Source organism: Hoplias malabaricus, chromosome 3 (assembly GCF_029633855.1).
Source record: "Hoplias malabaricus isolate fHopMal1 chromosome 3, fHopMal1.hap1, whole genome shotgun sequence".
NCBI lineage: Eukaryota > Metazoa > Chordata > Actinopteri > Characiformes > Erythrinidae > Hoplias > Hoplias malabaricus.
In genome coordinates this window covers 62,508,123-62,534,596 of record NC_089802.1, presented here as the reverse complement: position 1 = coordinate 62,534,596, position 26,474 = coordinate 62,508,123, and the positions used below count along the sequence as shown (strand labels likewise).

Here is a 26,474-nt window from a genome sequence, read left to right as displayed (position 1 = left end):
CAGAGCGTTCGTTCACATTTACAGAAATGTCAAGAGCTGCAGGTATCAGGACGAAATCGTCTCTTAGTGTGAAGTGCCAGCTAAGACATGAACGACAAAACAGATATCGAGACGTAAATTCATCTGGAAAGGACCACTAATTAACTACCTTAACTGCTAGCCTGAGTGGAGCTGTGGGAATATTACACATATGTACAAGGCCTGGAGTGAGAAGAACCACTAAGTTCATTGCAAAACCGTTTTAAAGAACTTCTTAAGTATGTCTGAGAGTATGACTTTTAAAGTTTTAAGAACATGGCATAAAAGTCGAGCTGGACGATAGGGACAAAATTTATAGCACAATATGTTTATTAATTTCGGTCAGTATCATATAATATTGATATTGATATGAACAATAAAAAAGCCATAGAAAATCTGCCAAGGACTGAAAGCAAAATGACATCTCCATGAAACATAAACCTCCTGGCTTTGTCAATATTATTATTCTTAAACTAAGTTTTAAACTGAGTGCAATGAACTAATGTCAGCACCCTGTAATGACCGTCAGTCAGTGACAGAGTTTGTAAATAACACATATTCATTATCTGTAAGCGCTTATCCAGTTCAGGGTCACGGCGGGTCCAGAGCCTACCTGGAATCATTGGGCGCAAGGCAGGAATACACCCTGGAGGGGGCACCAGTCCTTCACAGGGCAACACACACATTCACTCACACACTCACACTTACGGACACTTTTGAGTCACCAATCCACCTACCAACGTGTGTTTTTGGACCATGGGAGGAAACCGGAGCACCTGGAGGAAACCCACGCGGACACAGGGAGAACACACCAACTCCTCACACACAGTCACCCGGAGCGGGAATCGAACCCACAACCTCCAGGTCAACACATATTGAGATATTGAAAATGTGTATAAAATCATAGTTTTTGAAACACTGTATATTGCAATATATATATATATATATATATATATATATATACTTATGTCCAGTCAGATGCTGAAATCCTGATTAAATACCAATTATAGACACACTTTTAAAAATAAGGATTTTTAAAGCAACAGTAGAACCTATTTTGGCTTCTTTAAAAATTACTTTTTTCCTCCACAAAATGTAAATGTTACTACTGTGATGCTTCACTGATCTGTAACAGGGGGAAGTGTGCTTCTGTTGTTGCTACTCCAGGCTCAGCACTACAAAAACTGCACTATGTAACTTTCCGAGAAGAGTAAGAACAACCCCATGTCCTTCCCCCTTGGTTTCAGGACAGTGCTCTAAAAGTGAATTACAATTTACAACTGAACAGGGAACTCAGGAGCAAAAATACATTTTACCCAATGTTCCTTTAATAATATTTTTTCCTATAACTGTACTTCAAAAGAAGGGACCTTTATTTCTAACAAAGTAAGACAGGCTGGACTCGGGTATCTGGCTAAGTCACAATTGTTACCCAAAAATCTTATAAGTACTTTTGCAGTGTTTTGTAGTCTTTCTGAAAAAATAAAACGTCTTAAATTTTTCTTGGATTGTATATTGTATTTTATTTTTTTTTTTTCATGGTGGTGCAGCAGGTAGTGTCATAGTCACACAGCTCCAGGGACCTGTGAGGTCTGTGAGGAGTTGGTGTGTTCTCCCTGTGTCTGCGTGGGTTTCCTCCGGGTGCTCCGGTTTCCTCCCACAGTCCAAAAACACACTCTGGTAGGTGGATTGGTGACTCAAAAGTGTCAATAGGTGTGACTGTGTGAGTGAATGCATGCGTGTGTTGCTCTGTTAACGACTGGCGTCCCCTCCAGGGTGTGTTCCTGCCTTGAGCCCAGTGATTCCAGGTAGGCTCGGGAACCCACCACGACCCTGAACTGGATTACAGGATTACTATCGGTTACAGATAATGAATGAATGAATGAATGAGGATATCAATTTGATATTTCATAGTAGAACAAATAAGAATTTCGTGTTTGGTAAATTTAGTTGTTATATTTTAAGCTAGTTATAAACAAAGGTCCACTTCCTTCATATTTGATACAATGTAATTACGTCCAGAATGAAATTCTGATCATTGACAGTGTTGACGCAGTCTGTAATAATAATAATAAGCATGTTTTACAAAAATTGTTCAATACTGTACCACCACAATTAACAACATAAAACAAGCCTTTAATTAGAACCCTACATAGATTTATTATTGTTGTCAATGCTGCACCCTGTAGCCCCACCTTATCGTTAGTGCTTCCACCTGTGTCTAGTTTGTTTTCTTTCCCTTCCCAGGTACTCAGGAGTGTTTACTGAGGTCGTTACTGACTAAAATCTCCTAAATTATTCAGAACTTTTGTGAATACAAGGAATTTATTGATATTTTTGTCAAATTAAATGTATTCAGTACAGATAATTGGCTGCAAAAAGGTTGCAGATCATTTACATATACATTATACATCTTTCATAAAACATGACCAAGATAACAACTGCTGTTCCTGCTCCCACTGTCACTGGAAACTGTGAGACTAGGTCACTACAGAGATCCAGAGGTAATAGTGAGGACAAAATAAGGGACATTGATGGAGAAAACATAATCTTTAAAGATGAACAGACATAGCACTTTATGTTCATTCTTCCCTTTTTTCCCCCGTTCCAGTTCTTACAGGTTCTGAAAACCTGGATTTAATCAAAAGCAAAAAAATGGAAAGTGCCACTGAAAAATGAACAAGAACAAATGTTGAAGTTTGGACCTTTGCTAGAGGGACATTTTGGCAACTGGACCTCACTGAACTGATATGTCCATGATGTAATCCATTACCATGATTTGTCCATTAATCCTTAATGTAATGCTATGGTTAATGACACATACGTGGAATTACCTGGTTATTTCATAAGTAAATGGTAACAAGTCTTCGTTATTGCAAAGTGTTGCCGAACACCTTTCAAATAGAGCAACTAAAGCAAATGGAAATAGAGCACAAACTACACAAACACTGCACTTAATCAGTGGTGTCAGTCTCGCGCTCTATTAAACGCATCAAAGCCATTCACAGTGACCTCCAGCCTAACAAATTCTGACTCACTCACAATACATTGTACTGATCAAAAAAGAAACCAGCCAGGACCCAACAGCACAGGGGCCTTCTCCGGCATCCGACGGACCACCTCTACCCAGGCAGACTCCCCGAGGATATTAAAAAACCATCACTTTCTTATTATTCACTGCTGTTTGTCAATGGCATCCATTAAAGCTGAATGAGGAGGTGGACCCTGCATCGCAACCGCTCATTAACACCAGAGTGGCCCTCAGTCACAGGAGCCCTACAACATATCAAAAGAGGGGCCGCAGAGGAGGATGAGAGGTGGGAGTGGTACTGGGGGCGGTGGGGGGTGGGATTTCCCCAATAACCCTGAGAGAGGCCTCATGGAGAGATGTAAATAGCCTCCCAAGAGAATCCCGGCAGGCTGTGAAGGAGATGCTAGCTGGGAGGCGACGGGAAGCTAATGAGTGTAATGGTAAATGTATACAAAAGAAAGAGAGAGAGAGAGAAGCGCTTTCTACATCCCAATTAATATGATGTTATCAGTGCTGGTGCTAGCAGTGGGGGGTGTTGGGGGAGGAACTGCCCCCTCCTCTGCTTGTACCTTCTGGGCCTCGGTGCCATTCAACACAGAGCAAGGTCATTAGTCCTGCGGGGAGGGATACGACAAGTTAAAAGATGCATTATGCCCAAGATCAAAATGCAACTGACCAAATCAAAGAGGATGAAAATGTTCTTTTTGATACACCACACATAAAGCAGATAAACCCTCTGAAGGATGTATTGTTCTGAGATTGCTTTCCCTGTACAACCTTATTGCATGTGAACACACAGACACACACACATACATATACATACATATACATACATACACATACATACATACAGATATATATATATATATATATATATATATATATATATATATGCATGTGTGTGTGTGTAAAATGACAGCATTCCCATAGCTTCCAACTAATATTATCAATTTAATTACAGTCAGATGTTTTATATTATATAAATACATACACACACAAATTAATTTGGTGTATTTCAATCAAGTAACACATTAATACATAAATAAACAAAAGATGAATGAACGAATACAAAAAACGGTTCAACTGAAACAATGAACCTATTTTAAAAGTGAGCAATGTTTTAATCACTACACCACTTCTCCTTCTTTAAATTGAACAAGAAGACGTTCATCCTTTTGAACTCCTCTGCAGCCTCCACTGTAGTCGACTTCAAACATGTGGTTTAAAAAATGTAAAGTAAAGTAAAAACTCTTTGTTTGAGGCATATGATTAATTTAAGAGTAATGCTGATTATTGAATAATAAAACTTTTAAGTTATGTCATAACTTTTCTTTATATAAGATTAGCATCCAGGCTTCCATCAAGATAATTATCAATTTAAAATTTTAACAAAACTGATTTAAAATCTTTATTCAGTAATGGCAGTGATTGCTTTATGTCCTGTTTGAGTTTGTCTCTGCTCACTACCACTCTTGACCAACAGATGGCCCATTTCCCACCATTATATTTAACAATAAAAGTCCCAGTGCGTCCAACTCAAAAATAACAAATATAACCTTATCTTTTTATTAAACATTTGTATCTTAGAAATTAAGGGCCCATATCTTGATTTTCCGCATGTTTGTTTTTTTCCCTGGACATTTATTTAAAAAAAAATACAAAATGGGTAAAACCGAGTCATGATACTTTTTTTTAAACTTTTTATATATTTTAGAAAAGTGTTTATTTCTCTGACTTAAAGGTTACAATACGCCAAAGAGCTGTAGACATATGTAATCACTACAATATATTTCTTTTTTGTGCAATTTACTTTTCTTAGGTGGACTGTATGGATTAGGAACCGAATGGTAGCTTTGAATTGTTTTTAAGCTTTTTATTTCATTAAACATTTAAAAGTATGAGAAAATTCCCATTCATAAGACAGTTTTCTAGCAATAACACATATTTCGTCGTGGCTAATGAAGCCCAAAACCAATGCTTCAAACAAACAAAGCAGAAACCAATATTAGTATACTTTGATGTGATCAATTCATTCAAGCCACTCAAATCCTGTAAGTCTTACTCAAAGGACGTGACCGTCTGACGGTTGAAGTCAGTGGCAAAATATTACCTTTGAACTTTGAGCTGACAGAAATTCATAGGTGAATTTTGTTTAATTGATGCTTGAGGTAAACAATTGTGGTAAATACAATAATCCCATTGTTTTAAATGTAATAATATCCTAGGATTCATAGGAGAAAACAAAATGGGGATATATGTGGTTACTGTAAATGAACTATACATTCATTTCCATATAACAGATTTTATATATATAAAGTGCAGGGTGTCCAAAAGTAAGGAGTCAGTGGGGAACTTACATCTTGTGACTAAAATGGGATCACCAGTTTTATCCTTACATTGTATAATAATGTAATATGTAATTGTTTTTTGTTCAATGAAGTATTTCAAAGCACTTGCAAAGCTCTGCTTCATTAATACACCTCACCTTGCTTTTTAACAGTTTAAAAGTCCTAAAACTACTGACTTTTTGAGGAATGCACCTGTCATTTTAAAATGCTAACTCCCATTTCATAATATATGCTACAGGCATTAAATTAGGATGTTTTCCTATCACCCACTTGCCTTTAATAAACGACTTGTAAAAAAGACTGCAGTTTATTTTGACCCCCCCCCCCCAAACCTGACAGCGTGTGAAGTATTAGTGGTCAGATTCTGCCCCCTAGTGATGAATCCAGTCCTTGCATGCACAGATTCCACTGTCAGGAAGCCGTGTAGAGCGAAGTTGACTCCGTACCTACGTCTGGAGCTTTGGAGAGGAGGTGTGAGGTTTTATGTTTTGCGTAATTCCCCTAATGAAGCACTTAATTAAGGAAAGCCTCTCATTTGCTTGTTCAGGTGTGGATAAGCGACTGCTACAGGGACATCTCAATGAGCCTTATTCACGCCTGCTTCATCAGGTGAGGGAACTTGTTACCCCATTTAATCGTCAGCATCACAAAGGCTTGGGGGGGACTGTTAAGTTAACGTTAAAGCTCACCACATACCAAAGCAAGGGAGCAGAAACGGTGCAGCACTGGAGAGGCGTACAGTAGAAGGCCTACATTCAGCTCGGGGTAAGTGTAGACGCTGCGAGTCAGACACACTTCTATCAAAAAATCATGGCAGATATCCCGGAGTAAGCTTCAGAGGATCTGGATGATTTTTTTTTGGCACCAAGAGCAAACAAGACATATTTCTAGATATCGCCTCAGTTTCTCCAATGCAACAGAAAGCGGGTCATGGATCATCGTCCAATTACTCAAAATGATCTTGTCAGTTTTGCACACACAGGATCCTACCAAAAAACAAGAATCAAGAATCCACCCCTCCTCACCCCTCTGTTTCTTTTTTTTTTGGCATTTTGTTATGCGTGTGAAAAAGTAGATGAAGGTTGCCATGACGAGGTTGCCAGGTTCCGAGGTTGACGTGCCGAGCTGAAGTTTCTGACACACGTAACTGACAGGCCTGATTTCATTTGACTGCTGATCACACCCAGCTATAGTATCACAGCAGTTCACACGTTCAGTCTCGGCTCAAAGTGTCGAGACACGCCACCAAATGTCTGCGACATCACACACACACACACCCGCCTGACACGGTGTACACCCGGGGTGAGCTGCTCCTCTCTATAACAATACTACAAAACACTATCAGATACAACCAGCAGACAGCAAGATAACATCTATCCCTCCTTTCCTTCCTACTTAACATTAAACCCCAACAATATCTTCTCGAGTCAAACTCCATCAAACAGACCTCCGACTTTAAAAAAGAACAAGTGAATGGGTTCGCAATGTGGTTCTTACCGATCTTATCGCAAACATTGGCACCATCCAGGCTTGGAAACGCCGGCCTGCACACACACACACACACACACACACAAAACACATTTTGAAAACACACAACATAAGCCAAGCTGTAACTAGGGTTGACAAAAGTATACTAAACATCATCTCTACATAAATGAATACTCTACAATTACAGACTGTACTCCCCCTGTTTCTCTGCATACTTCCTAATCCCCATTTCACCCTACTCTTCAATGGTCAGGACACCCACAGGATCATCACAGAGCAGGTATGATTTGGGTGGTGGATCACTCTCAGCACTGCAGTGACACTGACATGGTCAAATAACTAATATTTTCAATTTTGAAATTGTTATAAGAATACTGCGGGTTTAATAATCATTTCATTGGCAGCTTTTTAGCTTGTTTCAATTTCCCCATTATCATTTGCCAATGGAATAAAACAACTTCAACTAACGAAATGAGGTGTCAAGTGCTAAAAGTTGAATAATGTAATAGCACTGGGAAAATATTCGATATTCTGCCTACATTTGGTGAATGTATTCTCTTGTTTACGTATCTTTATTTCGCCTGTGAAATACAAATAAATACACTTCATTTAACTTTGGGAGCAACAGCTTTATAATATAAAATAAGTTATGTATCAAATTCAGTTTTTCTTTCAAAATGCTAAAAAAAAAGTGGGATTCATAAATGAATATGAGAGAATCAGTACTGCCAGGACTGCCATACTGTTTTATTCAACTTATGATACTACAAGTAAGTCAATAAAAACAAATGAGTAATTTATTAAATATTTTTCATGGTTTTAATTAATTAATTCGTTTTCTATAACAGCTTCATCATGTTCATGGTTAATGGATTCATTGGGTGCGATGCAGGAACACACTGTGAACAGAGCACCACTTAGTAACACACACACACACACATACACACACACACGCACACAGATATTTTTCGGCAGTTTCCCAAAGGAACTAAATGCAGCAAAGGCCTCAATATCAGTGAATATTTGCTCCAAACTTGGCCCACAGTCCTATAACAATTGCCCATTGAATGACAGTAGGTCATTCAGTGACAGTGGGACAGTGTCAGGTGTGCTACTGAACAAATCTGGCCCACACAACACAAACTGAAGTCCGGCTCACGACAGCTGGCCGATGTCCAAACCACACATCACATGCCAGTGCCGTAGCTGAGCCATACGTGCACAACTGAGCCTTAAGTGGCACTTAAACAAGGCCCAAATTTGTCTGCAATCTGGAGACAGAAGACATCAAACTCTTCACAACCAGTCACACGCAGTCAAAGCCATGTTGCTTCGCCATGCTGCCCTTCATTATGTCAGTCATGTAGTTAATTAGACTGACACAGCGCTTATTATTCATTTCAATATTGCCATTCCTAACATATAGGATTAATAAAGTACAACATTCATTCATTCATTATCTGTAACCGCTTATCCAGTTCAGGGTCTCGGTGGGTCCAGAGCCTACCTGGAATCATTGGGCGCAAGGCGGGAATACACCCTGGAGGGGGCGCAGTGCCTTCACAGGGCAACACACACTCACACACACCCCACATTCACTCAGACACTCGCACCTACAGACACGTTTGAGTCGCTAATTCACCTACCAACGTGTGCTTTTGGACTGTGGGAGGAAACCGGAGCACCCGGAGGAAACTTATGCGGACACGGGAAGAACACACCAAAATCCTCACAGACAGTCACCTGGAGTGGGAATTGAACCCACAACCTCCAGGTCCCTGGAGCTGTGTGACTGCGACACTACCTGCTGCGCCACCGTGCCGCCTTGTACAACATTTTAAACAAAATTTCTTTGTTGTGATTTGATGGAACTCACAAACAAATTTTAGCCCCAAGCTAACTCATTAGCCACAAGCTAACACTATTCACAATACACCATGAATTGTATTGCTACTTCCCTAGAAATATTTGCCTAAACTATCATTAATATTTATATAGCAACACTTTGTATTTGTCTTATATATGATGGATATAAGGCTTTATTGAATGTCGTATTGCCTTCAGAATTTGTTTAACATGGACTCTAACCATGTTTATTTGAGGCTTAAAGTTTTAGTCAACACTGGAAAGAATACTACATCAGTTCCGCAAAAGAAATACTAAATAAATAAAATAAAGTAAAACATCCAGGCCTACTCTCCAAGGAAAAGGCCACATAACCTACAGTGCATCTCCTTCACGTAACCCACACAAGACAACCAATCATTTTTGGAGTGTGTGTTGGCATAAGAGCTTGTACAGAAGTTTTAAAGGTAAATCACTATGAAGGAATGGCTAAGAGTATTAGCTCCAGTGGCTCTGACAGACTTATGGAGGTCTCAGTGTTCTGGCGAGATCAACAGCTCACTGAAATATCTCCAGCCCGGCTGCAGTTCTGCAGGGTTGCTAATTCAGGGCAGTGTACTCCCATTAAGTCATTCCCCAGCGTCTTCATTTATAGCACTGTGAGATGGGAAGCTGGCGGAAAACAGAAAGAGATGGGACCAGTGTTTTATCACTGCCCATTCCAGCAATGCACTTCAGTGCAAATATTTGACCTTACAGAATGAAGCATAATCAATCTATGGAAAATTGGCCTACAGCTATTCATTTATTCAGCCACGCCATGAAATCTGTCTGCAAGGGACTGGCTAACTTATGAATGATTTTGTATGTGTGTATTTGTGTGTGTGCGTGCAAGTTTCTTGCCTGCAGTCACTGGAACTTTGTAAACACATTAGACCGGTCTCAAGCACGCAAACAAAGTGAAGAGCTAGCAAACCGTGAGTAAACAAAAAAAAAAGTGTTTGTTTAAATGTGTCGCCTTTAATGATAGCTTAATTAATAAGACACATGTTCATAACACGTCTGTAGGCTGCTAAATTTTGCACAATACCTACCTACAGCAACCAGAAATTTCTCTCCACTGATTGATCCTTTAGGTCGTTTTGTGGATTTGAGCGTGGTCAGCAGCTGAGCTTATCCTCGTATTTTAGCCGTATATTTCTCCAAATCAGTATGCATTTTCCAGCTCCTCCATTCTTGAGTGATAAGCTTCTTTACCCTGAGATGTGGCGGAATATTCACCCACATGTCTATACACATGGGATCAATATAACCTGTGGTTATATATTCTGCTCATTTTACAATAGGTAAAAGGTTCAGGAATCTGTCTTGAAATGGAAGACTGCAAAATTATTGAGATGCTCTGTAATAATAAGTTCACCCCATGTCCACCACTGCAATTAATCTCGTCCGAATAGGGCTTAAGTCCATCATCCATGATGGGGTTTCTGTCCAAATTTTGATTATTCAATTGAGTGCTTGAGCCTTGAAGCTAATGCTAACAACAAACTAAAAACTAATAAATACTATTTTTTTTATGTACACTGTAAAAACACTCAGCCCACGTCTACGTGTGCAGTAAGATCACACAGCCATGTCAGTGTAGTTATGGACACAGTGTGAAGATTCTGAAGGATCTTGAAACCAAGGAAACACACTGTTAAATAAAAACAAGATCAATCATGAAAGTGATCTTTGTGATGTGTACTTGAAGGGTAGTTGGAATAGAAGACCTCATCAAAAAATGATTACCTGCAGCATTCGGTTACACAGCATGGATTTAACTCATGGTTCACAATAAAAAATTCTGTGCTCTAAAACACATTAACAAGCCTGTGACATTTATAAAGACCTGGATGTGGTTTGAACAGGCTGTATTATTTATAAATATATATGAATAATAACTGATTCCAGTGTTAATCTAAACAAGGGGAAACCAAACATGTCTTTGTTAATTGGCCATATCTGGGATAAGTGAATTATTATTATTATTTTATTTTTTGGCCAAATCACTCTTTTAAGCAAGTCTCGTCTACATCACATGCAGTAACACGCTGTTTTCATCAGATAAGAGGCAAGAGGTTATTGCTTCAAGAACAGAGGGTTGAAAGAGTTCTTTGTGTGGTGATGAAATCACAGCACAAGAATAAGCCTAACTTAAAGTTCCATTTGTTTTTATTTCATTTTCTGTTTGAATTCGATGTACTCTCTAAACCACTGTACTACACGCATACAGAAAACACTTTAAAGGAATACTAGGTAGTATTCTTACCTTAAAATTACAGCTCCAAAATCACTGTGATGCTTTAAAGACAAAAGGTAATAGGGAGAGCAGAGCCTCTGTTGTGGATACTTCAGCTTAACTGTGCTACTAGAAAATGAGTTGGTTTCACATTCACAGATAAGTACTGAAAACATCATCAATTTTCTAAGTAAATATATTTCTAACATGCCATTGACATGAACTTCCCAACAGATGTTAGTAACACCACATCCAGTCCACTCATGCAAAGAAATCAAACCATAGATGTCCATAAATTACGTGTAATAATAAGAAATGACAGGGAAAAAGTATTGACCACGAAGAAAATTAGGCGCAAAAAGCCATGGAAATTCATGACATCAGCTGAAACGTACCAGTAATTAGAAAGCAATCCTGCCACTTAATACAAATTAATAGCAGCTGGTTCAACTGATGGCCTATAAAAAGGTGCCATACAAGAAACATCTCATGAGGGGTTGAACCAGTGAGACTTTCGCAACCTTATTTTTGCAAAACATACTGCTGGCATTGGTTACAAAAGAATTTCTAAACTAAACTATGGTTGAGGCCATAATTTCACCACAAACCGGCCCTGACCCCTGCAAGATTTCAGACAGAGGAGTGAAAAGAATGATTAGAAGAGTAGTCCAAGAGCCAAGGACCACTTGTGGAGAGCTAGAGAAAGACCTGGAATCAGCAGATACAAGTGATGCACTCAACCTGGCCTGTATGCACCCCGAATATACCATACCAACTGTGAAGTTTGGAGGTGGGCACATCATGGTGTGGGGCTGTTTTGCAGCATACGGCACTGGCACACTTCATATAATCGAAGTAGGAAGGAGCGGACTAATGTACCGATACATTCCTGATAAAATCTGCTGCCATCTACCAGGATGAGGAAGATAAAACGAGGGTAGAAATTTCAGCAAGACAATGACCCCTAACACACAGCCCAGGAAACTCTCGATTGATTTCAGAGAAAGAAAATAAAGCTGCTAGAACAGCCCAGCCAATCACCTGACCTGAATCCGATTGAAAATCTATGGAAAAAACTAAAAGCGCATACTTTATTTCATTTTCTGACACCCAGACTTTTTAATATAGATATAATTCCCATGTCATCGTGCATCACTAATATTGTATGGAAATAAACCTATCGTTTTTTTCCAATTCAGCATGATTATGATATCACAACCATTAACACATTTAAATGAGTCTGCACAAGTCATTATATCAGGTCCGAAAGACAATAACAAATGTGACTTTAAGGTATTAAGAAAATTTCGAATATATTTGTTTAAAGATATAAAAAATAATAATAATAAAAATAAGAATGTAATAAGGCCCTTTAAATTCTAAACCCACGATATGAAGGTGTCCGTTCATTGTTGTTATATTAGTCTTGCAATGACATGCTGAGCTGTGTTTACATGCTAATCTAACTCTCCATATAATTTGTTGGAATTTTACCGCTATCAGTGCTCCTGCTGGAGTGAGTGTCTCCTGAGGCCTACAAGCAGTTCATGCCAGTAAATCTGTCTCAAGAATTTGGGCAAACTGAGCTCACCATCCAGGAACTTGTCTCCCGCTGCCTGGATAGGAATCAGGCTAATGGCGACTGACAGCCTGTCTGTACTCAATTTTACAAGCTCTGAGTGTGCAGGAACGGAGAGTGAAAAACAGGGAAGGACTGGATCACCTGTCAGCAGTGAGGGATAAAAACAATGAGCCAAGGAAAGTTCAAGTCTTTGATGCAAACCTATTGCCTCTGATTAAAAAAAATAAAAAAATATTACACTGGTGGCCCAGAGGGCATGGCTGGTAAAAGCAATGCATATCAGTCAAGAAATGCTCTCTAATGCCAGCTCTCGGGTTCAAATCCCAGCTGTGCCTTGTGCAATCATAACAAACATGTCACAAGTCCCTCTCTGCCCCGCTGCTAAGCAATCTGCCATCCATTTTGTGTTGTTATGGGAGAGCAGTAAAGTCTAGTGTCACTAACCCTTCCACTGCAGATCCAACGGCCTGTGGATTTAGTTCCCATCCTATTTTCACAAATCTATTCCAATGAAAGAGACATTCCAGTGAAGAAGAACCCAAACTTAAAGGGATAACTACCTAAAGGAGATGCTTAAGAAGAAATAAACACTTTTTAATGCATTTGCAAGTTCATTTGGAGATCTGGAGCTCCTGCCAAACACAAACTGAGAAACAAATTAAGACACAAATTAAGTACAAAACAGACAAAAACGAGTACTAAGAAATAACAGTACTGAGCACAAACAGCAAACATGTAAACAAAAATGGCTTAAAACCAAGAAGCTCACTTCTCACGGTGTGCTCAGAATTGGGATGAAAATTGGCTAATTTATAGGAGCAGATGTTTAAACCATTCATTCTAAACAGAACAGTTCAGACAAGGGGGCGGTGGTGTTTGATCCTTGTGGTATTTTGAACCAAAGATGGCACAGACATTTCATTAATAACCAAAGAACCTCATGAAAAAGAGGCAGACTCTAAGGCTGGTCCCGAAGAGTCAGCTATTCAGATATTCGTTTGTTGGGTAGGAATTCGGTTTATAATTTTGAGATACATGGATATTTTTTGGGATAAATGTGGCTAATCGATAAAGGCAACCCACCATGCCACATGTATTCAACCTTGTCAACATAAAAGTCTTGAACAAAGCCTTAAACAGGCTAACACCCTACAGCAATCTACTTACAATGAAGCATGGCAAAGCTACAGTTCTTTTTATCGGCTTTACACCTCAAATTAGAACACACAGCTCTGGTTTATTCATGTACATACACTCTGTGCCTTTTGTGGCACCGTGTATGCACAAGTTAGCGAACGACTCAGCAAGCGGAGCCATGCTGGAAGCCGCAGTGCAGCCTTAATTTTACAGTAGGTGCCAAGATTTTCTGAACAATAAGGCTGGCCACAAGTATTTGGGTATTCAGATATTTGTTCATTGGGTTCGTTTTTGTGGTTAAATGTGGCTATTGATATAGGCAATGCTCCATTGAACCTACATTCAGGATCTCCAGCAGTAAAAACTGTGCTCTCCCCACTCCACCCATATTCAGGCTCATCAATTTAAAAGTATTTGTGCAAGTGAAGCCTTAACTCATATAAAACAGCCTAACATGCTAAAAGTGATTAGTGAGCTAGTTAGCAGGTTAGCGAGCACTGGGGGAGCATACAGGGGTTGGAAGAGGATTTTGTTAATGACAACAATATACAACACCCCACTCCCCGACTATTCGAATATTTACAGAATATTTGGTTCCTCAGCATGAACCATGATGTCATCCACAGGTGTGTCAAGCTTAAACTTAATCTCCAAAAAGATATCGTGCAGTGGAGCCAGATGGGTAATTTACAGCAGGTTATGTAAATAATAATAATAAATACAACAGGAACATGCTCCTTGTGTGTATGTTTCTGGGGCTGTGTCCGGCCTGTTCCAGGACAGCACCAAAGTTCCAAGTCTCAAGATCTATGAGGGTATATTTACACTATAGCCTTACCATGCTTGAGCATATTAGACCCACAAAGTACAGTTTGTTTGACTATTGTGATTGTTCCGCACCCTGTTCTGTTGGAAGAGGAAGTCTCAGGCAGTGTTTGCCCAGATATTTGGTTAAATTCTCAGCTATTTACCTCCATAAAAATCTTCTTATACATGTAATATTATTAAAGGAAATGCTCAGGCATGGTACAAGGCAACCAGGCCATAAGAGCTTATGGAGGAAAGCCTGAGAAGAAAATTTTCAGAACGAAAAATTCCCCAAGAGCAACACTGAGAAGAATTAAAAGGTAAAAGGTTGCTGACAGAATGTAGAAGATGCACTTAAAGGAATCAAGTCAGGAAGCCATGACTGGCTTGGTACAAAGCATTAGGCGTTCACCCGTTTAAATGACCACCTAGGTCTATCGCACCCTGCTGACTAGGCAGAGCTTGCCGAGACATTTGAAATCCTTTTTCAAATGAGTTAGTACACTTCTATCTCATGATATTCAGTTCACTGTCTAGTCAAATTAGTTTTGGTATTCATGGGTTGCAATGACAATGTTCTTGGTGTGGGCACCATATTGTGTATGATCTGATTTTAGAGTGCAGTGCTGATATAACGAATGGGAAAAACTGATAAATGTATCTTATACACAGCTCCTCTCCTTGCACTGGAGAGAGTTTTACATCACCCAGAAGCACAGAAACCCACATTCCCTCTATGTAATGGAGTAAATGATCACACAGTGTAGTATAATGAGGAAAAATTTCTTTTTTGGTTTTGTTTTACTGTGTAAAAGACTACAAGACACAAGCCACATAATCTTCAAAAACCTGAATGGAAAATGCTAGGGCTGGCCCCGAATATTCAGATATTCGCTCGTTGGGTAGGGATTTGGTTTATAATTTTGAGATTTGGATTTTTTTTTTTTTTTTGGATAAGTTTGGCAATAAAGGCAACCCTCCACTCCACATGTATTCAGCCTTGTCAACTTAATAGTCTTGAACGAAGCCTAAAACAGCCTAACACGCTACAGCAACCTACTTACAACGAAGCATCGCAAAGCTACAGTTCATTTAGTCAGCTTTACACCTCAAATTACAACCCCTCCATGAAGCTCTGTACTCTTAGTGGCACGGTGTACGCACAAGTTAGTGAATGACTCCATGAGTGGAGTCAAGTGCAGCTTTAATTTTACAGCGGGAGCTGAGTGCTGATTTCTGAACGATAGGGCTGGCCCCAAATATTCGGGTATTCAGACATTTGTTCACTGGGCATTTATTCGGTTTCTAATTTTGAGATTGCCTGAAATTAGAGCACCTCCACTCAAACTGGCTAAATTGTGTAGCGAGCTAGTTAGCAGGTTAGCGAGCGTAGGTAGCGAGCGAAACCGCACTTTGAGCCATGGCGCAGCCTTGAGAGAGTAATATTAAAGCAGGGGTCGGAAGCGGATTTTGTTAATGTCAGCAACCCCACTCTCAGAGTATCTGAATATCCCAGCCGTAGCTCTGAAGCCCAAAAAATGATATTCGGAACAGCCCTAGAATATGCCCAAAGTCCACAAAACCAAACAAATATGTAAAAATGTTTTTACAATCAAACTGTTCACAAAAAAAAAATGCCATGGACAAACCACTTTTGCTTCCATAAAGAACCATGTTCATTAACAAAATGCCAAAACATTACAAACTAGTTCTATATGACAGAAAAGCAAAATCCCACTCAAATCTCCCCCATTTCAATGCCGCGGCTCATTACGAGAGTCTACATCATCTGTAACATATTTGCAAATGTATATAAGACAAATTTCTGTTCCACATTTATCTATTAACCTGCAGTGAGAGATGCAACTATAATATAAGAATATCCCAAAAAATATGCCTCCTCTTTCTTTTTTAGGATGAAACGTCTGTTTGTTAACGTCAAAAACAAAATAGCTACAAAAAGTTTGCTAATATCACAGATGCTATAAATGAGGAGATGTATCATTGGTTGAAATAAGAGTGGGAGTTTTCCTAATGCTCAGTAAGGCATCTTCAACAAAAAGAACCAATCAGCTCACTGGCTATGCCGGGATCTGAAGGGGTTGACGATTTTGTGGCATTTGTGGGGAAAGTTCCCCTTGATGTAGATACCTATGCAAGGTAGGAGCAAGAACAAGCCTATACTACAAAGTATTAAAGAACACTAGATAGGATATAGTACTTTTGCTCCTGGCCTCCCTCTACAGTGCCAGAGTGTAATTCACTTCTACAGCACTGTACTGAAATGAAGGGGGACAGGGGGCAAAGTTGTTTCCTACCCTCTTCCAAAAGTTACATAATGCAGTTTCTGCCGTGCTGAGCCCAGAGTAGCAAAGACACAGGTTCCGTTCTCCCTATTATAGGTCACTGAAGCATCACAATGATTTTGAAGCTGTAATTTTGAAGTAAAAATACTACCTTACATTTTTTAATGAGTCTTTTTGGATTTCATCAGTTATTTAAAATATTTAAGAAAACAGAAACCTTGTGTGACTGGAAATAACCTGGGACTGGGAATAACGAACACTGAGTGGACAGACATGTCTATAAGAACTCAGTAAGCTCCTCCCACTTGTGTTCCCAATGTGATATAAACTTACTCCGCTAGCATCCCTGCTATGATTAAAACTCATATCATTCGCTTAGTGTGCCCACTGTAATTAAGTTCCCTGACACCTTCAGTATTGGACAAAATGGAGGACACTGTCTCACTTCCTATCTCTGTGTTACAAAGGATTATTAATGACTTTTTAGGTGTTTACAACCTAATTAATAACCATGTAATAAATAGTAAATTAATATAAGCCTTTATAAGTGTAGTCTTATATTAAAATGATACCTAGCTACTTTATTCCATGATTCATTTTTCTTCCAATTATCCCTGAATATGTGCAAAGATGCCTCACACACTTCCAGAAAAAAGGTATGGTAGAGGTACATTATTATCGCTAAATGTACAAACAGTGTAAATGTACCTTTAAATATACAATTAACATAGAATAAGGTACAGTTATGTTCCCTAATTAAAGGTACTGAATGTGTGCCCTTGAGGGTACCACCACAGTGACAGCAAAAGGTATCACCATGGTGACAGTATTTCTGAAAGTGTATAAAATTGAAAAAGAAGAAACAGCTGTTATGAGCCTCTCTCCTACATTTAAAAATGCATTGTTGGGAACAGGAACAAAAAGGTAGGGACAAAACCTCAAAACGTTCAGATTCAACAGGGACTTTGTTGGATCAAATCATTTTAGATGATGTTTCACCATGTCATAGTTCACCAATACAAGTAGCATTTGAAACTCTTTAAAAGACCAGAGTAGAGCCAAGTCAAGTAGGCACCATGTAATGGGAAGTGTCAATATCCCTGAACTAAACCCTATAGCGTCACTGCCCAAGAAAAAAGACGACAGGTAGAATTGTTTTGCAATTCTAGAGCACTGACATCCTACAAAAACTACTTTTTAGCCACACACTTTCATACACCTTGAAAAATGGTACACCTCGATACATCTGTTCATTATTTTGTCTTATTGCAATACACTTATAAAAGTAAGCCCATGAAACTTGCAAGTATTTGAAGTTCTTTGTTACATACTTTGAACATGCCTGAGGTTTACCCTTAACCCAATGGTGCTAGATATTCTGAAACATGAAGAGCCCATTATACAGCATTAGACCTACCTCCCACTCCCTTATCAGAATTTGCAACCTGCGTAGGTGAAAATGTGAAAAAAAACACAAGCAGGCTACATGCTTTCTGCACCTTACCATGTTATTGCTAATGAGGAAAAGAGAGAGAAAAAGATGCAAAAACTAGAAAAAAGAGGTGTAAACACCTTAGTTATTACATGCTGAGAATTTGGCAGCGAACATTTTTTTATTTTTCAACAGGATCTAAAGAACATTTTAGCACGTGCTGTGGAGTCACACTTATAGCTGGCAAGCTGATGCTTGGAATGAGCCAAAAAAAGAAAATAAAATGAAAATGAAAAATCAGCCACAGCCAAGAATCTCAGCCAGAGAAAATGTTGATCTAATTAGTGTTTTTTGCCTACAATGACTGACGTTGGAAGAAATGAACCAGAAGAAGAAAGTGATCGCTCCTTCTGCTTATTACTTTGTATCAGGGCTGAAGGGCACCTTGCAGGGTCACACCATCTGGGTTTCTTACCCCTTACAGGGTCTGTGTGACAAAGCTGCTGAAGTCACGTTTGTGTAGGCCTACCACTTTAGCTAACATAAGTTCACGTTGGCTAGCCACAAGCCAAAGGAAAGGAATACTCAGTCCATTCACCAACATACAGTGAGACCAATTAAATATATGGAGATTGATCATTCTTGATGACAAAGCAGTCTCCTGCTGCTCACGTGTCTCCTGAGATAAAGACCTCTCTTTTATCTCACTCTTATGTCTCCTGGAGAATCACCATTATGTCTCCTGGGCTATTACAGAGAAACCAACAAGCGTAAAATTTTCCTCTGGGGACATCTCTTGGCTAATGTGACAGAACTGGGAAATTAATGTTCTCCTCCAATGAATGAACAATAAATGACAGAAATTGTCCAAAGACATTTGTCTTGCATGTTTGATCTATTGGCTAGTACCATTCTTGGCCATAGCATGTGCTAGCCTTTACCTGTCAGACTGATGTGCGGTGTTAATTTTGTTAATGAAATCTATGGCACATATAAACTGGACAAATACTAATAAAAATACTTTTTTGAACATGAGAATTATGACGCTGTGTTATGAACTAATAAATAAGAACCTACCCCAGTATCAGCGTCAATGTGACATTATTATAAGGAACAAAGAGGGTTTCCTTTTTAGGAGAGTGACCCAACTCTAGTTCTCTCCTCACAACCCTGCAACATGGGGTAGATGCTCCTCTGAAATATCCCAAGTTATTATCAGAGTATTAAAACTAAAACTAGACAAAAATACATATAGTTTTTATCAACTAAAAAAAGGACTAAAATGAGACTAAGGGCATTTTCATGCCCGCACTTGTCCTTAGTCTGTTTCAGTAGGCCCCACAATTATGGGGAAGACTGCTGACTTGACAGATGTCCAGGAGGCAGTCATTGAAACCCTCCTGCTGTATCCAAGCATATTAAAGGAAAGTTGAGTGGAAGGAAAAATGTGGTAGAAAAAGGTGCACAAGCAACAGGGATAACCGCAGCCCTGAAAGGATTGTCAAGAAAAAGGTCATTCAAAAATTTGGGTGACATTCACAAAGAGCAGAATGCTGCCGGTGTCAGTGCTTCAAGAGCCACCACACACAGACATATCCAGGACATGGGCTACAACTGTTGCATTCCTTTGTGTCAGGCTACTCATGACACAGAGACTTCGCCACAAGCGTCTTACTTGGGCCAAGGGAAAAAAGGACTGGACTGTTGCTCAGTGGTCCAAAGTCTTGCTTTCAGATGAAAGTAAATTTTGCATTTCATTTGGAAATCAAGGTCCCAGAGTCTGGAGGAAGAGTGGAGAGGCACACTCTCCAAGCTACTTGACTCTAGTGTGAAGTTTCCATAATCAATGATGGTTTGAGGAGCCATGTCACCTGCTGGTATTGGTCCACTGTGTTATATCAAGTCCAAAGTGTGTGCAGCCGTCTACCAGGAAATTTTAGGACATTTCATGGTTCCCTCTGCTGACAGGCTTTATGAAAATACAAATTTCACACTCCAGCAGGACTTGGCACCTGTCCACACTGCCAAAAGTACCAATACCTGGTTTAATAACCACAGTATCACTGTGCTTGATTGGCCAGCACACTCGCCTGACCTAAACCCCATAAAGAATCTATGTGGTATTGTCAAGAGGAAGATGAGAGGCCCCAGAGTGAACAATGCAGAAGAGCTGAAGGCCGATATCAAAGCAACCTGGGCTTCCATAGCACCTCAGGAGTGCCACAGGCTGATCGCCTCCATGCCATGCCACATTCAGGGGCCCTGACCAAGTATTGAGTGCATATACTGTACATACTTTTCAGTAGGCCAATATTTCTGTATTAAAAATTATTTTTTAAATTGATCTTATGTAACATTCAAATTTTCAGAGATAATGGCTTTTGGGTTTTCACTGGCTGTAAGACATAATCATCAACATTAAAAGAAACACTTGAAATAGATCACTCTGTCCGAGTTTCACTTTTTGAATCGCATTACTGAAATATCAGGGTTTGCCGCAGTGCTTTACAGTTAGGGTGGCTGCCTTGACAACGAAGGGCGGCTGCCTTGACAACGTCGTCCACCCCCCTCCCCCCACACCCACAATTCATTTTGTGCAGTTTGTTCAGTTTCTGAATCAGGGTTCCGATGTCTTAGCGCGTGGCTTTTTGCTATGTCCAGTGATCCGTGATTTATCAATCTATTGCAGAAAACACTCAATAATAAGAGACCGAGTGACTCGTTTAATGCGTTATTTCTCACAGTGACTCGTTTAATGCGTTCTTTCTTGAGCTCTGATTACCAATGGGAGCGTGCGTGGGGGCGGTTATAAGGTTGTTGCCCTGTTGTCCACCACCCCCCGGTCAACAAAGGTACCACCTGGACTAACAAATTTACTGATTTATTGATATGCAGCAGTATCACTAGATTTCAGATTCCCACATATGAATGAATATAAAATATATATATATATATTATGTTGTATTAGAAATATATAATGAACTATTTAGATCTAGATTCAGCCATTTCATGATTTTCTATGTAGTGCACTACGCAAGTATGAAGCAATTTGGGATTAAAACACTGTTTCTCTCATGTTACGTGGTGTTTTGATGTCACTCTTAAAGAGGTACAATGGCTCCCTTCTGGACCAGCATGATAATGCAGCCATTTTATTATCTGTCTGAACAGGGATATTTTCAAATATGGAGTGAGGAAATTCTTTGTTTAGGAAAATGAATGGATCCGTGTAGACAGGTCCTAAACATAAATCAATATCAGCTGCCACAATTAACACTGATTATGTGATTAGGGGAGACACGGGTACTACGTGGAAAAGGCAATGACTAAATTGAGCAGAAAAAGAAAAAAAGACTCTAAATATGGCCTTTTCCTGACAGGCTCCATATGGGACTAGTAAAAGCTGGTTATATTTTTATTCTTGCCTCCTTTTTTTTTTTTTTTTGAGAGCTACAGTACAGTGTCACTTGTAACAAACGCTCAACAAGAGCAAGGTGCAATTGCCAAAAGAGCTGATCAAGTTGCAGGAGCTTGTGTTTGCAGTTACAAATGCTCTAGCAGAGATAAGATGAGCCTTCAGCGAGCAAGACGGAGAGATGATGATTGTTAGAGAGCTGCTACATGTCTGTGCCTTTTTCTCCGCCTGCTTGAAGTGTCAAAGCTGAGCTGAGGCTGAGTGCAGGGGGAGATAGGCGAGCAGGGCTGGGGCTCCTGCTTCTGCTGCTGACACGGGGAAATGGGGCTTGCCTTAGCTGCTGATTGACAATGCTTTGGCTAGATCCTGACACAGAGCCTTGTAAAGGAGCAGATAAAGCGTCAACTTCCAGGAGGGAAGAGAAATAACACGACAAACCTTGCTTGGAAGTGCTTTGACTTGCAGAGTAGGAGTGAAGCCTAACTTTTTCCCTGGGTGATTACGCGACTGGGGTGCCATTTAGCCCCTATAACTCTGAAAAACTTTATATTTTTTTAGCATTCCTCAGCAAAGGATAGAAGAAAACACGCATTTATCTAAATCTCAGAAACTGTATCTACTTCATGATGAGGTTCCAGCACTGATTGAGTAACAGGTTTAAAAGAAACAGAAAAGAGTTTTTCAGCATAGGCTAGCATATACTGACCATAACATTATAACCACCTCCTTGTTTCTACACTCACTGTCCATTCTCTCAGCTCCACTGACCAGACTATAGTCCATCTGTTGCTTTGCAGACTTTGTTTGCCACCATTCACCCTGCTCTTTTATGGTCAAGACCCCCACAAGACAACCACAGAGCAGATGTGATTTGGCTGACAGATCAAACTCAGTGCTGCAGTGTCACTGATGTGGTGGTGGCGTGTCAGTGTGTGTTGTGCTGGTATGATTGGATCAGACACAGCAGAGTTGCTGGAGTTTTTAACTACTGGGTCCACTCACTGTCCACTCCATCAGACATTATAATCCTATGTGAATTACAATGTTAATAATAAATTCCCAAAAAATGTGTCAGACTGGGTGGAGGGGGAGTGGTGGTGTTTCAAAAATATTCTTATTTATAAAAGGGGAACAGCAGAAAAAGTTTGAGGACCACTGCTACTTGGTTTTCATCACTGGACACTGCCCACAGGACAGGCTGGATATTTTGGTTGGGATTCAATTTTCATTTCGGCATTGGCCCGAGTGGTTTATAAATTCCAGCAGCACTGCTGTGCCTGATCCACTTGTACCAGCACAATTCAAACATACACCACCACCACATCAGTGTCACTGAAGCAATGAGAAGGATCCCTCTCTCAGATCATATCTCTTTTTTTATTATTATTTACTTTCATTATATACCCTATATAACGGCGTTAGAAGTACAAAATCAACTTTTCTTCATCTCAGCTTGGATGATGTGAATTCATTTGGTGTAAACTCTTCAACTAACTGAGCTGAGTGAATGCTGAAAAACTTCATGGGCTAAAATTGACTTTTGATAAATGAGGTTTCAAGAATATTTAATGCATGCAAAATGCTTTAGCTATTTTAATGTTTATATTGATTATGTGCCAAGCTAAAATGTGGTTACAATGGGCTGGGGCTGATTTAAAAAATAAAATCTGGATTCTAAGTGCCGTAGCTAAATGTCTTATAAGTGTATGCTTAAATTAATGTCAAATGTGAACGTGGGTTGTTCTGAATGACACTGTACCATGGTTTAAAAAGTCTTTTCCCTGTGCTTTACACACCAATGGCACCACAATAACTCCCTAGTGCAGCTAAGCACAGCGTTCGACTAGCAAGATCATTCCCTAGCTGAAAACGGTGAAACGGTTACGTGACTTTTTTATGTTTTACAATAGGTCGTGATAAATAATAACTCTGGTCATTTCAATGAACATGCAGCGCGGTCTCGATCTGCATCCTCTCTTCTTCTTCTCTGCATTACCTGATGTTAGCTTTCACCCCAAGGACTTCAAGCCAAAAAGGACAACAGCGTGTTGACAACACTAAGCACGGCAGCTCAGCGAACCACATAAAGCCAGGACCGTTTATAACCGACGATTAAACCTACCTTTAAGACGCGGGAATGAGTAAAAGAGCGACAACTTTGCTCATGACACTTCCATTACTGCTCCATTTGGTCTCTCATCCATAACACTGTCGCCATTTTGCCTAAAATTCTGCAGGTTGGACTATAACTCTGAGAGGGGTGTCTACTCCGAGGGTTTCACGAGCACCACGCCGCCTCGCAACGACTTCGATCCTTTTCAGCTTTACAATCTGACACAGAGAATAAACAGCGTTGTCTTATCTGGCTGTTTAGTGTAGAATTTTGTTTATTATTAGAGTTAGATTTAAGTCTTGAGAGCTGGACCCCCATTCGGACTGTGGATTGTTCCAAAAACAAGAGGTTATAACATTCCAGGGAGAAGTTGCTGTGGCCAAGACTGGAAAAAATGTCTTGCCAGTGGGCAGAAGGTTGTACATGGGCATAGTGACCATGTGGGTATGTTCATATTTAGTAATTTGGTGCCTCAGTTCTGTTCAAAGTTTTACAAAATGGTTCAGACAGAAGTGGCTAAATACTTGGCCATGTCACTTCCATAAAGTGTTTCATAAGTTATAGCTGCAATACTTCATTTTCATTTTTCTTCATGTACAGAAGTAGTCTTCATTATTTAGAACTGGACCATCTCCTCAGTTAATCAATATTTGGAAATAGCTGCCCTAATTAGCCATTAACCAGGGGCAGAATGTATCTCCCAGAGCGCATGGTGTTAATATGCTGTTACATGATTTGGTGGTTGATCATATCTGCTATGTGGTGATCTGGACCATTAATGAACAGGGTAAAATGGGGATAGAAATTATACAGAGAAATGTCTGGAAGTCTGTAATTGTATAACTACAAAGTGCTCTTGTATGGTCAGTGGAGTTGATCAAATGAACAATGAATATATATACAAGGTAGGTGCAACTAATCCAGTGATTGTTCAGTGTATATAAATAATTATGCATCTAAGATATGTTTATAACAATGTAAGAATTTCAAGTTAACCGCTAAAACGGTAATCAGTAGACGTGGTACCACTTCTAATGATATTTTCTCTCAAACTACGTTATTTACACAAAGGTTTAATAGTTTTATAGGTTACCAGATACATATGTAGATACAATTACAGCAGATGTATCCTAAATATGCCCCAGATATACAGATTGTGCACCGGCTTGATAAACAATCAATTAATTGTTGTATTGTGACATTGTCCTCTCTTTCTGAGTTCAGCTGTGCAAGGTTATTGCTTTTTATAATATGTCTGACTCCTTAAGGCAAAGGTAGCCCTTTCATCATTTTCTGGTTTGCTCATAACCTAACAATACTGATGGGCCTGCTGACTCACTGCTGCTCCAGTTTGTACTGCGACCCTGTACTGAGGACACTGTAGCATTGGTTTGTAAATGCAAACAGAGTAGGGAGCTTGTATATTCATATAACAAAAAAGCTTCTATTTCTGTACCAACTAAACATGACAGCTAATGGAGTTCCAGATTCAGTTCAGTGAATTAACATTAATGCACACTTTCTAGCTTCTGATGTAACAAAGTAGGTCCTACTTTGCCTGTAAAAAGCATGTTGTAACATAGTGTTGATTATTTTGTCACATATATATCAGTGAAATAAATACAACAAACAAAAAATAAGCTTAAAGTTGTATGGAATACAAATGCAATTAAATTGTAATACATTTCATAATACCATATGTAATTAAATATATGTAAATAGCTGCATACTTGGATAAATGTATTTACTATACATAAATAAGTATAGTGACAGCACAATGTGGATATATGAGGTTTTAAGTGATCATGCGATGTGTGGTTCTAAGTCAATAGAGCATATTCTGCCTACATAAGACCCTCATTTATAACAACAACATACTGAATGTGAATTATTGATGTTATTCCATAATTTATTTGCCAAGCAGATGCTCTGGACCTGCTTAAATAAACAGCAGATTGAACGTTTCCATGATAGAGCTTTTTTGAAACCTTGGGTGTAAGATCATAGCCAAGGCATTACGGTACAATTTACATACAACCAACAGCCATCTGAGTGAAATGCAAATTATTGTTTATTCTTATGCAGATGCTGTACAAGATGTTTAGTGTGTTTGTTTGTGTACCACACAGAATATGAATACTGGAATCTACACTGCCTAAAGCTGATTAATTTATAATAATTTTTAGTTGTCATTTCACATTGTAATTTAAAATATTTATTAAGCATATGTTCTAAGGGGCAAAGAAATCAAGCACTGCTGCTATCACAACATATTTTACAGTTTGATGTTATGATATGTAAAATATTTAATTAATGTGAAGTGCTGCACCCTCACTTTCAATCATATTTATAGTAAATCATTTCACGATTAATCATTTGTAAGTCATTGGGAAGAAATACATTATCACTATCAGCGGAAAACATTTTCATATCAGTCCTGTCATCAGTAAAGCAGTTAGCCGCCTACTGAATTATCTATCAATCAGTGAAAATAAATTAATCAATATTTATTTATACAACACTTATAACAACTGACATTGTCACAAAGTAGCTTTACATAATTAGCATCAGAACAGATAATTTGAATCAAATCCCAATGTGAAGACGCCAAAGGCGACAGTGGCAAGGAAAACTCCCTCGAATTAGGAGACATTGCACCTTAAGTGAGCAA

At 39.2% G+C, this 26,474-nt stretch overlaps 1 protein-coding gene across 2 annotated transcripts in view; it reads right to left on the bottom strand.

Annotated features, from left to right (window-relative positions):
* The window catches only part of znf644b (zinc finger protein 644b), a 47,541-nt gene extending 23,621 nt beyond the window's left edge, over window positions 1-23,920 (bottom strand). The window contains exons 1-2 of one of the 2 annotated variants that reach the window (XM_066664892.1): window positions 23,813-23,920; window positions 6,895-6,941 (exon numbers count right to left, since the gene is read on the bottom strand). The gene's annotated coding sequence lies outside the window, so the exon portion shown is untranslated. The remainder of the gene's footprint in view (window positions 1-6,894; window positions 6,942-23,812) is intronic. The other variant, XM_066664891.1, reaches the window with a different exon arrangement.
* Window positions 23,921-26,474: the final 2,554 nt, after the last annotated feature.